Consider the following 18,512-nt stretch of genomic DNA (forward strand, 5'->3'; position numbering starts at 1 on the left):
GTCAGTAAAGCAGCAATATATAGATAATTCTTACTAACACTAGCTGCTATAAGCTACTGGTCATAACAGCTGCAGAAAAACCAGAGAGTCTGCTTCACTGCTAAGGCATTCACTTGTAAAACAAAGATTTCTTCTTACAAAATTTACATAGACCAACTGACTCGCTCAGCCCACCTACATTCTTACTGCTGCTAAATAAATCCTGGTTTGTATCAGGAGCCAGTAGACAGATTTGTGTTTTCCCCACTTTGTCTCTGCACGTCTACTTGATAGAATTCTATAAATCAATGGAAGCAGCAGCTAAAGACATTTACACACTGGGTCTGATGTTTTACTGAGACCTGGGCTGGACACACACACACACACACACACACACACACACACACACATACACACACACACACTCACACACACCAGAGATGCACGTGTACATATAAAATCCCAATTGGTTCAGGGTCGAGATCAGGGATACAAGCTAGCTACACGGATACATCTGCACACACACTATACTTGTGACCATTCAACTCACACATGCAAACAGCCCCCTAAAGTCCCCCCTAATGTCTGCTGAGTTCACAAAGAATTTATCAGCCGAGCGAAGCCACATCTGCAAGCCATTTCAGCTGTTGTTGTTGAGTCGGGCCAGAGTGAGGAGAAGGACTGGACACTGCATCCACTAAACTCCCCCCTTGCCTTGCCTCCCTGGGTCAAGACATCTGAAAAAGGTCCGGGTAGGAAGCGGATTGGAGGATAGAGTGTATGTGAGCGGAGAGCAGCAGGAAACCCATCCTCCCATTTCATGCTTAGGGGGACTTTATTGTGCAGGTCCGGTGCTAAACCCCTCAAGTTCATTAACAAGTTTTAACTGCTTCAAGGTTTCTGATGGAACCCCTCCACATCCACCTCCCCACATCTCCTGCAACAGCAAAACAATACATCTTTTCTCAAGCATTACCATTCAAATGATGCATACAGTACAGGCCCTTTCACGTTCATATTAATGGACCATATGCATGTGAATGAGACACAATGGGGGGGGGACAGATCTGGATGAAGCCGCTAGATATTTGCATGCTTCATTAATCTGCTAACATTTGTCCTTGGGTGGGCCATGCGCATGTGTGTGCAGAAACATTTAAATTTTCCACTATTTTAGGCTTTCGATCTCTTGCTGAATAGAGATGGCCTGTGAAACCACAAAAAAAGAAAAAGAAGTAAAAGGAGCACACAGAAAGTTTGGGTGGCCCTGTCGCATACAGTTAAGTGTGTGTGCCTGTGTGCCTGTGTGCGTGTGTGTGTGTGTGTGTGTGTGTGGGTGTGTGTGGGTGTGTGTGTGTGGGTGTGTGTGAGAGAGAGAGGGAGAGCTGGGGATCTACAGTAAGCCCCATGCACACAGACCGTCATCAAAGATGAATAGGCCTACCTGGTGAGAGAGCCCCTCATGAACTCACACACACACACAGACACACACAGACATACACACACACACACACACACACACACACACACACACGCACACACACACACACAGCCTGCAAATGGATTACGCTGCACCGAGAATAGTCATCTTCTGTTTCATCTCTTTTATCCCACATACACACACACACACCACAGACACACCGAGCGTAATCCACTGTGTATGTTTATATTGTCCACGGCCCCCAGGATTACAGCAGCTAAGTGGGGAATGCTGGGAACAGCAGGTGAAGTGCTGTGATGGGGCTTCTTTACGTGATGTGCGGCTCTGAAACAGGGGAGTTGAGATGACCACAAAGGCCTGCAGAGGCACAGACATGAATGCAGTTAAGGAATACTGGGCTGCTTTGCTTTTTTATTTAAAGCTACACAAATGAACACTTACATATTGACAATGGGTGAAATGACTACAGGTGGTGAGAGAAGAGTCACCTCTAGTGACAAACCTGTAGAAAATCACAACCAGATCATACAGTTTCTGTCCGTTCTGCTGAGTGTTTCAGCATCTTTAGCTCATCATTTTAGTGCCATTGCCCAGAGTCTGGTTCACTCTCACTTCTCTCTTCTATTCAGTGTGGTTCAAAGAGCCCTAATAACAGCAAAATGCTACATGTTAACACAAAATAAACCACTAAGTTGGCAACTATCACAAAGTTGATGACTAACACAAAGTTATTGTATAATGCAAATTTTGTGATTAACATGCTCACCGGAGGTGGTTTTGGACTTGTTTGATTAAGTTCTGATGTAGTGAACATTTAACTAACAGAACTGATCTGCTGTTTCCACTTCTTTTTTAATCTTTGCCTCCAGACAGCATGAAACATGCTGGCATAGAAGAATTATTACAATTTTGTGGCCAAAATAGTTTGAACCAGGCTGGTTTATGTGGTTTCTTCTACTCTGTTTTTTAGTCATGCATAGCATCGCCTATGTAGTTTATTCACTACCAAGCAGGTAAAAAATAAGCCTATCCACATTTTTTGGGAAATTTCAAAAGTTTGCCTCAACTTTCCATGACAGTTTTATGAAAACACAGTCATAGCTAGCACCAAACACGTTAGCAACTAGCACAAAGCTGGTGCCTGACAGAAAGTTAGCGGCTGACACGAAGTGCATGACAACAATGTTAGCAAGCTAGCTGCATGTTTTTCACAGTGAGTGTTATAAATCCATTTGACTGAATGACTGCCCTATAAGATTTATTTTTAGCAATGTTACTGTTCACAAATCTCAAAAGAAAACTTGGCGAAAGCTCAAATGACCAAAACTGCAAAAGTCATGCAGAGAGACAAACATCCTCTCCTGCTGATCACAGGGGGCAGCAGCAGTTAACCCGCCCATCACTCGTTCCACAACTGAGGAAGCTGCTGTCCAAACAAGATATGCTGTCACTCTGACACCCGCCTCTGACTCATCTGACTCATCTTCCTCGCTTTTATCACTGACAACACTTTCCCACAGCCACATGCAAAGCCATTACTGAGCAGCTTCCAGGCCAGAGGTCAGGGAGGCAGCCTGGGTCTTGTGGATAGAAAATGAGATTCTTTTTTCCTAGACGACCCATGGTATCAGATTATTGTTACTACTTTCAATGGTGTGAATGTGTCACTTTTGTATGTAAAGTGCTGCAGGTGTAACAGTGGTCTTACTTTCGGTATAGAATTATCTTAGTGTGTAAACTGAGCTTGCGACACTGTGTCGCCACACTGCATCAACATTTGTACTTCCTGGATTTATGTGTCAGCAGATATTGACAGTGATCCTATCCACGGCATCTATCTTGCGTGTGAAGATGCCTGACCTTGAAAAATAGTCAACAGGCTCAATAATACAGTGTTCTGAGAATTGCTTACCAAGCTTGCCAAGGGAAATTTATGATGGAAGGAAGTTTCTGGTTCCCAAGCCAGGCTATTTGAAGCATTAAGCTCTGTCAGTGCTGATTCCACCAGCCAACTTTCTTTCTTTTTTTCCACAGAAATCGATATCAAAGCAGCAATACCATATGATGCCTCAACATAGGAACAAATGTCAGGTGTAGCAGAGATGCGTCAGGCAGGATTTGCTTGTAGTATGACAGTGCACACCAGATTTTAGCAAAAAGAAATGTGCGAACGGAGCATCTGTGCATGTGGGATTTGAGGACAGCATAGATAAATGTGCCCTGCATTAGTCTGAATAGTTCTTTATTCGGGCTTCCCACATTTCTATCAGTTTTCTACATGATGTAAGGCCTGTCAGTTGATGGCGGTTTTGAATTCGAAACTAAAATAGCGTTTCAGCATTACAGCCAATCTCCATTCTTCCCACCATTGGTCGATTGTCAAAATCATAGCAAGAAAATCAGTTGTAATTATATCTCTTCTTTTCAAATGACAGCTGGTTTTACTCCTCCTCAACCCCCTAAAATTCTTGGGGCATCCTAGGTTAAAGCATCTGGAAAGATTTATCCCATACAAATGGTTTTTGTCACTGAAATTCTTGTCTGAGGGTTATTTTGTGATTTCATCTTGCTTGCTAGCTTGAGTTTTGTAGACAGTCTCCTGTATAGAAATGTTCTGAAATGACCTGCAGAGAAAGGTTTAATTATGAGATGCAATAAGAGAACTAATATGGACAGAAAGACAAGGAGACGTGGATGTGGTGAGGCGGCAGAGAACTGAAGGCCGGATTTGGAGAAAAGAAAGAGTGGAGAAAAAAGAAAGAAAGTGAAGGAGGGGGTTGATGGGAACAGCAAGCAGGAGGGTGGTATTCATCACTCCGTTATATAAGCCAGCTAAATGAGTCAGTGCAGAAACCAGAGCTATCAGAGCAGTGAGACAGACAGACTTGGCCGAGGAACTGGAACAATATGAGGAATAACACACAAATGATAAGGCTGTATTTTATGGCGCTTGGCTGTTGAGTCATGATGGTTCTTTATAGACCTGCTGATCAAAGGTTGTTCATCTGGGTCCAACAGTTGCCATAATCATTTCTGTTCCGTTGAAAGTTCTTATGTCACATGCAGGTTCTGACACAAAAGCTGCTGCGCACGTACATGAATACTTTGACTTAAGTTTCTGGCATCTCCTTTGTGTTGTCACTTTGCCAACAAACCCATTAACTTCGTATTCTATCTTACCTTAAGCAAACATGTGCAATAAAACAAACATTGTACAAGTGTGTGTGGAGCTGATTGGCTCTGAGTATCGATAAGGATTAGAGATAAATGTATAGGATTTCATCCCCTTAAGCCAACTTTCGGTGTGTGTTTGTGGCCCTGTATTCATGATTGTGTGTGTGTCTGTGTGTGTGTGCATCTGCTGTAATGATCCAGCTCCGTTTGTTTGCACACAGCCACCCAGAGACCCAGCAGGTCCACGGATTCAATCAGAGAGGATGTGGTTTCACCTCTAATTTTGTACAAACAGTTTCTGCTACGCTGTGTATAACTTTAGAGCCGGGATGAATGGACGTACAGATGGATGAGCAGCAGAAGATATGAGTGTATGCGCTTCTTTCTTTCCCCCACTTGCATTCATGTCTGCATGTGAGGCATGAAGGAAAACGCTATTCTGTTTGTGCAAAGGCATGCAGAACGCACAGCAGAGCGAGGGTGCGGTTGTGTATATGTGCTACAGGTGTATGCACAGTATTAGTGTGTAATTCTTGTGTGTGTGTAGAACTCCTGACCCACTGCTATTATAGCAAAGCAGTAATGAGCTTATAAGTCTAGGGATGTATTTAAAGCAGGTCACAGCAGTCTGGATTGTCAACAGACTGCATGCACATGGACATGTGATATATATGGAGGTGGCAGCGATTCCAACAGCAGTAACTGTAGTAAAGGCAAACTTAGTTCTAGTTGTTAATGCTGTGGTTGCACAGTTTTGCTAATAAAGGAGATGCGCCATGGATTTTCGTTTATAACTGTAACCATTTGGCTGTGATTCGCTGAAATTTACTGTTTCACATTCACTGTTGGTGGAAAAACATAGTTCTTAAATGCTTGACATATATCAACATGGAGTGAATTTCATTACATCTGGCACAAACACTCACTTGGACTCAGCACTGAACTGATTCGATTCTGGTGGTCAAACATCAAACATGCTTTTAGACATAACTAAAGAATCATATGCTATTTATGACACACATATGTAATAAATTATTAACAAATCTAATTTATATGCAAAAGGTCAAAGTTCAGTTCACTGTGACATCAGCATGTTCTGCAAAAACAACTTTCTGGCTGTTACTAAACACCATAACTTAGGGGGAAAAAGGCTGATGGTGACCATGTTTCACATTTGGTCAGATACTGAAATGGAGACACTAATCTTGAATGTCGCATTGAAACTATGCTGATTGTTTAGATCATCAGTGCTGCTGGATAAACGATATGTGCAAAGCATCCATGTTATTTGAAGCATATTTGAAGCATTGTGTCCAGTCATGGCTACAACTTTGTCTTCTGTTGGAATCAGTTTCATTATCAAGCATGTGGACACATACTGAGACAATTATTTATTTTTTCAGTCAACTTAGACACTTAAAAGTCTCCACTACATATATTGTGTAACTTTGTATAGACATGGATGTAAAATGCAACTTGATTGGCTAGCAGATGCAACTACATGATTCTATTTTTCTTGCTTAAAATTCAAGGATTAGAATTCTTCAAAAAGAGGCTCCACTGAGAGGCTTCGTCAGTTCATACCTCCACGGCTACACAAATTCCTGTGTACCACATTTTAAAGTCCAACCAAATACAGTTTTATCCAGAATGACCGGCATTCAAGCGAGGAGTTTTGTAATATAGGCAGGTGTTAAACCGAGGATGATACAGTAAAATATCCTCTTTGGTGTTTGGAAGCTACTCAATCAAGCTCAGATCCAGTTCCAGAAAGGTGTGTTTATATACGTAATGTTGTTTTCCTGATTGACGGCTATCCTATAAATCATTATATATCACGAGATGTCATGTTTAAAAAACACAGCTCTTTCGCTATTTGCTGTCCCAACACAAGGATTTTGGTTCCCTCTGAGGTAGACTCCAGTGATGGCAGTAATTGAGTAAAAAGGAGAGTAAACATGCAGGTCAAAAGTTAAAGGCAAATATTGACCCACCGACTCGACACCAGGAGGCTCGAAAAAAGAGCCCCACAAAATGAGAAAGGTGAACATGGAGGCTGCAAGACATTACTCGTGGAAAGTTTTTCCTGCTGGTTCGCAGAACAGCTCTTCTTGGACCATTTTCATGAGTAAAGAAGCCACACCACACATCCAACTCTCTCCATTTCTATGTGGGCTTTAAGCTTTCCAGCAATGAGACAACTATTTCAAGTGCAAGTTTCTTTTTATCCCCACAGAGTCAAGCATGAGGAATTTATTTCAGCTCAGATGAAAATCGCGCTGACATTAACTGCACTTAGCAGTGCCATGCAAACCTAAAAACAACAGATCCTCCAGACAGAAGACAGTACTGAAGAAGAAACTAATGTGGCTGCTTTGTGTGTTACATTATGTTGCTTCCTTTGACTTCCACAGGCTTCTTTTTTGTTTTAAAGCAGTCTAAGAAACTCAGCAACTTCTTCATTCTGCTGGCTGAACTTTCCAGCTCCATCTCAAGTTACAGCTGGCTATCTCTAACATCTGCACAGAAAAATTAGACCTTTGAAAAGATTTCCAATCTCCAGAATTGGACAAAGAACCTTATTGCCTTTCATAGTAAATTACCTATATCAGTGCATGTATATCTTAGCTATATCTTCAACTGCTTGCTTTTGCTTCCAGTGGGAATTCATTATGAAAACTCTTGTGTTTCAGCCGAGCAACTATCACGATAAAGACCCTGCAGTGGAAATCTAGAGCAGAGGCCATTTTGGTTCTTCAATGACACGTAATGGAGGCCATTGAGTGGTCCCTGGACAGGAAACCAGGGGCCGTTGGGGGTCGTTGACAGGCGTCACTGACCCCTTTCTCCACTCATCTGGGGAGAAACCAGAGCCCTCCAGCTGACAACACAACATCTCCTCACATTCAGAGCCAGCCAAAGATTTGGTGCTAATAGCTGAGGAATGATGATTGTCCCTGCGGTTGGGTTTCACAGAGGAGATATTTGCGGACAAAGGATGAGGAGGGGGAAAGTGAGCTCAGACATTGTGTGCATGTAAGCGCCAAGAGGTAAAATCCACAGACATTTTGTAAAAGGCTCAACTTATGTAAAGTAGAAAATTCTCGATATTCTCGAAATAATAGATAAATCAGAGCAATACAAATGATTTCCTGAAGAGCTTAGGCTGGTCGTGTAATGCAATGTGAAGACGGCCAGCTGCAACATGAGCAGTACTGATCATCGCAGTCTCAGTGACGCTCAGTCTTTGGCTCAATGGAATATGGACTCAGATGAGTCCGAGGTGATCCTTCCTATGTGCTGCTTGGCCCTAAGGAGTGTAGCTGATCAATGGAGGCAAGGTTGCAGTCGGGGATCTTTTCAGTCAAACAAATGATGAGCTGCGTCCTCAAAAATTCTTGTTTGTTTGCGGCACTGTGCCGGACAGTGATGGATGATGTAAGGATGAACATGATGATAGCAGAACTGGATCAACACTGGCTGTGGTAGGTTGAGCTTCTGCAGGTGCCTCTGAAAGAACAGTATAGCTTTCAGTTGAGCCTTCATGTGATACTTCTGGTGATCCTTGGAGATGATGGTTCTCAGGGACTGCTCTCTCTTGATGCCTCTTGTCATCAACGTTCCTAGTGGTATTTAGCTGCAGGCCCCTGTAGCTGCACCAGTATGGTAAGGTTAGGACCAGGGCTGAGATATTGCATATATCATCAGGGTTATTGTTTCAGACTTTGAAAAGTCTCAACTGAGCCACAGAGGATTCTAAGTAACTGTTTCCAACCTGTCCAATTAAAGAGCATCCCCCAGGTTCTAGCATCAGTACCAAAGCATCCAGGGCTGGCACCAGAATAGCTTGCATCACATGGACGTGTAGAGCTAATTGCGATATACACTTGGCTATGCTATTATGCAATAATTCAGAAGTCACGTATGTTACAACTTACAATAAGCAGTAGTAAAACTAAAAATGGAATTAAGAAGTAAACAAAAAAAAGTGTTTAACAAAGAAAAACATGTTTCATTTTATGGAGATTTTTTTTTTAGCTGATGAGGGGAGCAGGACCACACCTCAATCCCCCTCCTTCCTGTTGTACATCTATATAAACACTCTGCCATTCCCACTTGTTTGTTCTCGATTCTGCCCCACCCTCCCTTTACTCCTGCCTCCTTTTCTTGTCTTCTCCTTTTCCTAGGGGGTCTGCTGTTGATCTCCGACTAAGCATTTCCCTCACACCGCATCAGTTAATCTCAGTCACCACCAACATAATGATCCTTTGCATCCAATAAACAATCAAGCTTCAAATCAATGGTGTGGTCCTTGCAAGTGAATTAAGATTCTCAAAGGCAGTCACTGTTTGCTTTGATAACAGCATTGAAATATAGCCAACTTCAAAAGCGAATCAGTTCAAATGTTTTTTGATAAACGGCTGTGTTTTATTTGTTAGTTATGTATGTCTGTGAAGATTCACACTCACCAAGGTCATAGTACATCTGAGTGCTAAAATGAAGGCAACTGGAGTTTTTCGAAAATGTTTTTTTTTCAGTTCTTATCCAAAAGACTTCTTCACTACTTCTGTTTTTGTATTTAAATGTATTCAGAATGAATTCACTTGTGCTTAAGTAATGTTGGTACACAGCAAATAGCACTATTTGATGACTATAATAATCCATATTATGGCAAAAGTTGCTCAACTTAGTGCCCATCATTACTGTAAGACAAGAAGGTTAATCAGCCCAAACCTGCACTTAAAGAACTTCAAAAGGTTCTTCAAAAGCAGTTATAAAAACAATCAAAATATCATGTGTGTTATTAAATAGCGTGAAGGTCTTCAGTGCTGTTCTACAATGCAGAACATAGTTTAAAACATATATGTATATATTATATATAACTAGAAAATAATAAGAAAAACCTTCAACTGGGTGTCCAACCTTTTACCGTAATGCGCAGTACACATATACCTCTCTGAAAATGTCTTGTAACCGCAGTCAATCTTGAGTCTTGTAAGTTATGAATTCGGAAGACACAGTCATAAATCGCCACAAGACCCACATACACAAATACTCCTCTGAGATAATGACATGTGCAATGAATCAAGTGATCAAGTGACACACAGATCCCTCTCTTCAAACACTCTCAGCCCACCACAGACGGAGATGGAGAGGCTCCTGCTTGAGTGAAAAGTCAAACTCCATCCGAGAACCAAACAAACAAGAAGATTTGCTTCAGACAAGCGAGACCAGACAAGGATTAGTGTCGACTGCACAAAACACCGACATGAAGGAAGTACAGGAGTGACTTGGATGTTGCAGACAAAACTCTGCTTCAAGTTTCCGACCACAGTTTGAAGTGTAAAGATCTGGATGTAGATCAGCATCTCTTTCTGCCTATTTTTAAAAGGTATCCAGACCTTTCGTCCTTCCTCCAGCCACAGATATCCTACCACTTCTGCCAAGTCTTCTCTTGGATTCCATCCAGCAGACAAGCACAAACCTCCCCTTCCTCATTCCTCCCCACCATCTTTCCAGCCCTCCTCCTTCTTCTTTTTCTTCTTCTCTCTCTTCATCTGTTGTGTAAACCTGGTAATTACAACCGTGGAGATTTTCATGTTTTTACAAGAAATAAAATTTGACATGGCCCTTAAAGGTACAGCTGGCTACATGACCCCCAGATCCCCTGAAAGTTATTCAAGCCCCAGTGGAGCAAATTAAAAAAGCCTCGTCATTAATCTGGACTGACAACTTTTTTTTTCCTTTTTTAAGAAAGGGGTTTCTTTTTTTTTCGCTTTTAAGAACTTACAAGATTCCCATCCCATCCGTCCATCTTCCTGGCGAAACACTATTACCACTAATCCTGCTGTCTGACTCAGGCCTGGGACCCTCTTGTCATGGACAGCCAAGAGGGAGAAACCCCATCTGGTGCGGGGAACCAAAACCACACAGTTTTATGAAGGACGTGTGAAAACCCTGCAACTATCTGGGTTCGGAGTAATGAGAGGGAATCTGATGTATAGCACGGAAACATAAACGCTCCCTCTTTGTTTTGTTCTCTTGCCCGCTCCTTCTTCCTGCTCTTTCCCCTCATGTATCAGTGGATCTGTGTTTGCGTTGCTGGTACATTCACAGAGCTGATAGTTGTATCAAACCTAATTTTTATTGGCACAGGTCAAAAGCAAATACCAGTGTTCCAGCAGTCAAGCACAACACACCCACACAGTTTTCTTTGTTTAAAGATACAACAGCATGCCTGGGGTGCAAAATTAATCAACAAAAAGCTGCTTTTTTGTTTGTTTCCAGTCACATATAATTGTCCACAGATCTCTATCCAATGTTTGACTTGCAAGCAAGCAGTGCTTAATGTGCCTGTGTTCCTTAAGCAGAATACGAGTAGGTTTAAGTTTGGAGAAAATCTTTTGTGGCAAAACACTTCAATCAGTGAAACCCGATCTCTTGTGACTTTGTAAAATATGGCTGACATATTTTTATTAGTGATGAGAGTAACAACTCTGCAGACATAAAAGTCCCTGCAGTTGTTTTCCCGTCACTGGAGCAAGACAGAGTTCTGGGAAGATTGATTTCAACTTACCTTTAGTCACGCTGCACGCATGCACATGTAGTGGGAAACTGTGCAAAACTCAGGGTGGAACTATCCTTTAATAGCTTTCCTAAAAGCCCCCATTAACAATTCATCAGTACCCTTTTAAAAAAGCAGCTCAGACACCATGATGTTCAAAGTATTTCCATTTACTAAAGGCACATGTCAAATCCATTAAGTTGTAGGACAGCAGATAAAAGGTCAGAGGTCACCGGACTTTGTCAGTGAAGATGAATACGGAGTAAATTACTGTGGGGAAGCTGGAGTGTGTAGGTTTGCTTTCTTAAAGTAAAGACACATACAGAGGATCAGCTTTGAGACCACCCATCATACAGAAGCACATACAAATGAGGCTAGATTTAAATCCCAGAGGAGAAAGATAAATGACATCAGAACATCAACATGGACCAACAGGACTGGAAGGGTCAGCAGGGCTTGAAAGGCTAAACTCCCTACTGACCCTGATGTGATGGTAACTAAAAACCAAAATAAGTGAAGTCTGCAGGGAGAATATTCAGTGTACGTGCTACTTTGACAGGGATGCTGCTGATTCAAACACTGCATAAGGACCATAAATGACTGCTTTCATGCTGCTACACTGAACATAATAAGAAGTATAGTTTATTTACATGTGACTGACTCACAGATCCCATATCTGTTTTTCTGACTTGACAGCAGCCCTTATTTTTAGGACGTAATTACTCCACAAAGGAATGTGGCAGAGTTATGTGACGATCGGCGTTGGTTGTCTGTCTGTCTGTTAGCAACATTACTCAAAAACGGACAGATTTGGATGAAATTTTCAGGGAAGGTCAGAAATGACACAAGGACCAAGTGATTAGATTTTGGCAGTGATGCAGCTTATAGTCTGGATTCACGGATTTGTTAGAGATTTCTGCATCATTGCAAGATAGCGGCACGGTTAACTGGAACTATGACAACAAGTGAACACTACGTCAGCTGCCTGCTGATGATCACATGATTGCAATCCAACTGCAAACTGACGATGCAGACTTATTGGGACTTGTCCGAGTCCCATCAATTCCCGCCGCCCGCTACATATTTAGGTCACACGATTCGTTATCTGTACATAACATACACATGAATAACACACACCTGTGCTCAGCGCAAGGTCATTTTGTTTGTGGGTACATCTATATTAAATGGCTACCTTCTATGTTGCCGTGATTTTTAAATGGCTACATTCTATGTTGCTGTGATTTCTGATCATCAATAACTGATAAACAAATGCTGTATTTCTACAAAAAATGCTGCATTTCTGACAATGGTATATGGGAGAATGAACAGACTTGGCAGAGTACTGCGCTCTCTGAGTGCTTTTCTAGGTTTTCATTGCAACTGAAAATTCTGTATAATTGGATTCTGTGGTTTTCTCAGAATCTAAATAGCATTTTGGTAACAAACTATTGTATTTTCTTCAGGACAGATAATGACACAGTGTGCTCCTGAGCCCCACATCTCCATTTTCCAGGAGAAGGACCACCAGACTGGAAGAAATGATTATAAACTCTCTGTGTCATGTCTTCTTGTGGACATTTTGTCACGTTGGGGCTGTTTTTGGTGGTCCCTTTGTGGTGTGATTGTGTGGCTTCATGTCACTTTGTGTTGGCGTTGTGTTTCTTGTTGGTCTTTGGGGACATTTTTGACTCTTTGTGGTGTTTTTTTTCTAGTTAGGGTCAGAATGAAAAGGTGTGTTTGGCAGTGCTCAGCAGCAGTTGATATCATATTTAGCTATGTGGTCAACAAAAACAGCTCAGCACATGTGGCTCAGAAATCAAAGATTCAGACACAATAAATCACAGCATGGTTTGAAATTTTGAGCTCCACAAGGAACGCTAAGTTATGTTTGTATTCAGTGGTCTTCAGAGGCTTAAACTAAGGTTGGACAGTATCAATGTGGTAACAAAATCACGAGACAGCCTAAAAACACTTGGTACTCTGTCTGTTAAGTCTTACTTCATTAACCAAATGCTGATGGGAGGTTAGAATTCAACCCTACAAGTCAACGTGACTTTACCACTGTTCTAAAGTCAACTTGTTCTGAATTGGAAACAGTAATAAAATCATTCCAAGAAAACAGTTTCAGAATTTGGATTTGTCTGAAGACATAAGGCGTCATAGTCAAGACTTAAAGTTATTTGAGACACACTACACAATCTTCAGTACTATACACTATGATCAAAAGTGAAAGTAAGCAGCATAAGTACTGGTTGGCACTAAATGGACAGTTTTTTTTTTAAATAAAAAATAATGGGCAGATACATGTATCCTAGGACTCAAACATCAATCTGAGCCTATTATGTTATGAAATGTTTAAAATGACTTTCCTGTAACACTGAAATTGAGAATGGTACTCAAGGACTCTGTATTTTCCTCTTCACACCCCACCAGCGTACCATTTACTGTGGCATTTGTGAAGTGCCATTATTAGGTGCTATTATGAGGTGAATTACAGTATATCTCCTAACATATATACTGGCCTCAGTAATACTGCAAATGTACACACACACACACACACACACACACACACACACACACACACACACACACACACACACTCAGCAGCTGGTGCTCAGCCCCCCCCCCCCCCCCCCCATCTGTACATCTCAGGCACTGATAGACCCCCATTATTTTAATATGAAAATTGCAACCACATGAAATTTCTCCCATGGTTCAAACATACAGCGGCCGGCGACCGCACTGTAAGGCGGCCTGTCGCTCCACTTCTGTGTGTTTTTCCCTCCCCTCCCTCCACTGATCAGGCACTTCAAGGCTTGCCAACCATAACACAGTTGGCACAGCATTTGCCCTCCCATCACTACAGTGCACGCAAATGCTGTTTCACTTCTTTCTTCTGTTTTCCCTCATCATCTGTTTATTTTGGTTTTTCTTTTCTTTTCCGAATGGAAATTTTGAGGTCGACTGGTGTTGCCTGTTCCGGGCGAACAGCTCCGAGCACAAAGGGTAGAATGAGCGATGGGTGGAGGGCTGAAGGGAGACAGTAAGAAGTCACTGGGGAAATTTAGTTTCTTAACTGGCACTGAAGCAGCTTCAAAACAGCTCCCATGTGTTCTTCATTTCAGCTGGGGTTCGATGGCAAATGGAGCGAGGCGAGAGCTGGCTAGACCCTCTACCCGACACACAAGTACTGTACGCACACACATGTACGTACACACACAGAAAGACATACATACTCTGCCCACTATCCCCATCCGGCAACCACATCCACTGACTACAAACCCATGCAGAGCAGAGGACTGTACTTTCCCAGACCCGTTTGCCAGTTTGGACTTATTGCATTACCTAGATTTGGTTTATGACAATACAACAAGACACTGAGGTTTACAGAAATGTGGGACCGTCTTACAAAGCCATGAATATACACATATTGAAGCTTACAGTCATCCAGGGGAGGCAATTGAGAACACTTTCTCTTTTCCAGGAGCAACAGTCTGTTTCATATTCAGTTATTTTCAAGCCTGGGAGCTGCCAGTAGACTGGTTCCTGCTTCCTACATTGCTCAAGGGCAAACAGCTTTGGTTGATGAGAAGGAAAAGACGATTATTCATTTCTGTCTCTTTGTCATCCTGGCTGGTCAAAAGATTGAAAAGAACACCCAGCTAGCCACAACTCTGCTGTCATACTTGAAAGATGAAATTCTTGGCCTCAGATATTAAAGGAAAATTCAGGTTAATTACAAGTTGCACTCATGTTACATTTTGTAGTTTTGTACATTTACACCAGTAAAACGGGAAAATTAACTTTAAACTATGACGAATGTTTGCAACAGAAATAATTTTAAAATTAGTCTTTGCTTTCAATAGTATGTTTTTAAAATGACACAATTTATTCTAAGTCTCGATTACAACTTTGCAAAAATAAGCCATTTGCGCCAGAATCTGAATAAAACAAAAAACTCTGCACACTTCAGCACAACCAGGAGGACATTAGTGGCTCAATTTTGACCAACAGCCACATGACAAAATTCTGGGACTATTTAACTAAACTGGGTTGAACTGCAGGCTTTGTTTGCACAGAACAATATAGAAGACAAGTATGGAAGCAAATTTGTAAAGTACCCTGACAAATAATCTATAGCAAGTAGAGCCATAGATTATTGTTACTCCCTGTGGGCACTTGGAAAATGTTGTACATGTTGCTGCAAGAAATAAAATACATAATGGGAGAAACACATTTTTTATGATTTTTGGCATATCTACTATGTCATACTGCACGAGTGACATCTTTGGGTTCCGTCTACTTCTGGTCATAGTTGTGCTGTGTCCATGGAGGTACAGGACTTTGTAGTACAGTGAAAAAGGAGCCATTATTTAACACAATAAGTTTATTGGCCACACTTGCCATTGTTTGACTAAACTAAACACTCGATCCCATTTGTGACATAACCTGTGTCCATAACCAACAATCCTAACTTTGTATGCAAACGACAATTACAAATGACAACGAGCATATTTCAGCTGTTCTTTCATGCTTGCTGCTTGTCAGGCTCTAATCCTTCCAAGCAAATGTTTTGTTTCTTACTGCTAGGAGGGAAGGCAGTCATGGAAACAAGCATATTACAGATAAACACAGGAGGTGAAGCTCTCCTCTGTTTGTTCTGCTGTAAACATGAAAGCACTTTCATGTTGGTGGAATGCAAGCGGCCTGTGTGCTTCTGAGTGCATATGTGTGCTTTTATGTATGAATGTATATGGAGCTCTATGTCTGTTTATTCTCACCCTCGAGGGTCTCAGCACTATTGCTCAAGCTTGACATATTAACTGTATCAACGCATTATGTTTTGGTGAAGAAATTGAGCTTGTTCACTGCCATTTGTAGTACAAATGTTGTTGCAGCAGCAGGCGGGATGTATAGTTATTCCAGTCTTGGCTGCTCATGGGAAATGTCGCTCCAAAGTTTAGCTGCAGCCAAGCTCTCAACCCACCAAATGAAGAAACAAGGTGACCGTGGTTAACATTAACCAGCCAAAGTTTTGCTTGTCATTTAAAATAAATGGATTTCTTGAGGTTTCATTCGTTTATTGCGGTGACACATATCTAGCAGTCAAGGCATGTGGTTGTAAAGAGGATATACATAGAAACAAGGGTCATAAATCCATGTGTGCAAGTCTGAGAAAGTGGTTAAATGTACATTTTTTAAACGTTAATATATGGCTGTCATAGATACTCCAGAGATGTCACCACACCACTGACACTGCTAAAGGATCAGGCCAGGATTATTTCGTGTTTAATTTTAACAGCAAATGCAAAGAAAAGACTACAGACTAGCGCTGATATATAGTGCTTAGAGAAAAAAAATCCAATCAGTATTTGGTGTGAGCATCCTTTTCCCTTTAAACAGCACAGATTCTCCTCAAAATACTTATTTAAAGTCCAAGGTCTTTGGTAGATCTCAGTAGCTTCCACCTCTGCATGCAGTCCCAGACTGACTTCATTATGTTGAGATCAGGGATCTTTGGAGGCTAAACCATCTGGTGTCAGATAAAGACAGTTCTCTATGACTCTGACTGTGTACATGTGAGGTTGTTGCTGTAGAATAAATTAAGAACCAATCAGATGCCTGCCTGATGATGCCGTATGATGGACAACAATTCAAACATCTTTATTTGCACAGTACTCTACTTACATTGCATTTGTAAGACATATTCCTTTATTACAGTCAGCAATGGCAGTGTAAAAAAGACCTTCAGAAAAAGCCTGACATGATCGTCATACACATCGCAATGATACAGAAATACAGAAATCTTTAACAAATCCGTGGATCCAGACTATAAGCCACAGCACTGCCAAAATCTAATCAGGTGGTCCTTGTGTCATTTCTGACCTTCCCTGAAAATTTCATCCAAATCTCTTAATCCGTTTTAGAGTAATGTTGTGCACAGACAAACAGAGGGACAAACGTACACCGATCGTCAAATAACTCTGCCACGCTCTGTGGCAGAGTAATAGCAATTGACTTTAAGTGGACCTTCAACATCATGGTTATAGTAATAACTACATGGCCAATATAAAGTGATGATCATGGTCATGAATGGAAGAAACCCCCCATTTACGGTGGTTAGGAGACTAGAAGCAAACAGTGATCCCCTGTGTTAAGATCTGATGTTTTGTTTTCCTATCCTGCCACCCCAAGCTCCTCCCTACATGGATTTTATAACTCTAATAACAAGATGTTTCCTCCTTTGCTCCAGATGCACAAGAGCCATGATTCCTATAGCTACTAGTAGCATTTGTTAATTTGATTTTGGGCACTTGCTGAAACAAGTGGTGCTGTTAAATTGATGGGGGGACAGTGTTTATCGTAGTTTCAGATTCTGGGTTTTAATTTTACTTTAATTTTTTACTGCTCTCTTGTCCATGTTCTGGAATGTCTTAGCAGAAATCAGACACATTGGTCATTTGGTTGAAGATCCAAAATGACCTAATATATTTCTTTGTGACAGCTGGCCTTTGTGACTGTGCAATTTAAGTCTGTAAGACCAGTTTTATAGACCTCACTGCTATGAATGGTTGGCATCCAAACCATCTGACTTTGACACCAAAGACTGATTGTCCGCACCCTACTTCCTACTCAACAAGCAATGTTCTTTAAACCAAGAACATCATTCCGTATTAACCTTAACCAAGGTGTTTTATTTGCTTAAGTAAACCTCAACCACAGAGGTTTCAGAGTGCACGTGTTTATTGTATTGGAAGGCAGTAAAATGACATGACATTCTGTCATTTGGTTGGAGAGTTGGAGGATGTGTTGGCAGGTGGCTCAGCCAGAGAAAGCATCAAATGCACATTTGGTAGGGTTTTAAAAAAGCTGGAGGCTGAAGGACACATTTGGCGGCTTCTACTGGAGTAAATGAAACACCATATTGGAACAAGATATACAGTTTTCTAGAAACATTCAGAGTGTAAACATAAAAATGTTTCCCCAATCATGCTCGATGATGTCTTGATGGAGCTACTTTCTAGCCAGCATTGTCATATTCTACAAGGCAAAAAATTGTACAAGGTCTCCAGAATTATCGGATATCAAAGGAAACTATATCCAAATAAAGCCAATACCCAAACTGTACTTTAAACATACATTAATTCTAGCGAGTGTTTAGGTCTGTGGTTCAGCTACACAATCAATCACAACAGTACAACCATCCATCCATTTTCCAAACACTGCCCAGTCCTCATTAGTGTCACAAGGGGGCTGGAGTCTATCCCAGCTGACTTAGGGTGAAGGCAGGGGACACCCTGGACAGGTCATCAGTCTATCTCAGGGCTACACATAGAGACAAACAATCACACC

General features: G+C 41.4%; 1 long non-coding RNA gene across 1 annotated transcript in view; it reads left to right on the plus strand.

Moving 5' to 3' along the window:
- LOC118470942 (uncharacterized) overlaps positions 1–14,474 on the plus strand; it is a 33,646-nt gene extending 19,172 nt beyond the window's left edge. The window contains exon 3 of the long non-coding RNA XR_004848135.2: positions 14,285–14,474. This is a non-coding gene — a long non-coding RNA (uncharacterized LOC118470942). The remainder of the gene's footprint in view (positions 1–14,284) is intronic.
- The last annotated feature ends 4,038 nt before the right edge of the window (positions 14,475–18,512 follow it).

The sequence above is a fragment of the Amphiprion ocellaris genome, chromosome 16 (assembly GCF_022539595.1).
Source record: "Amphiprion ocellaris isolate individual 3 ecotype Okinawa chromosome 16, ASM2253959v1, whole genome shotgun sequence".
NCBI lineage: Eukaryota > Metazoa > Chordata > Actinopteri > Pomacentridae > Amphiprion > Amphiprion ocellaris.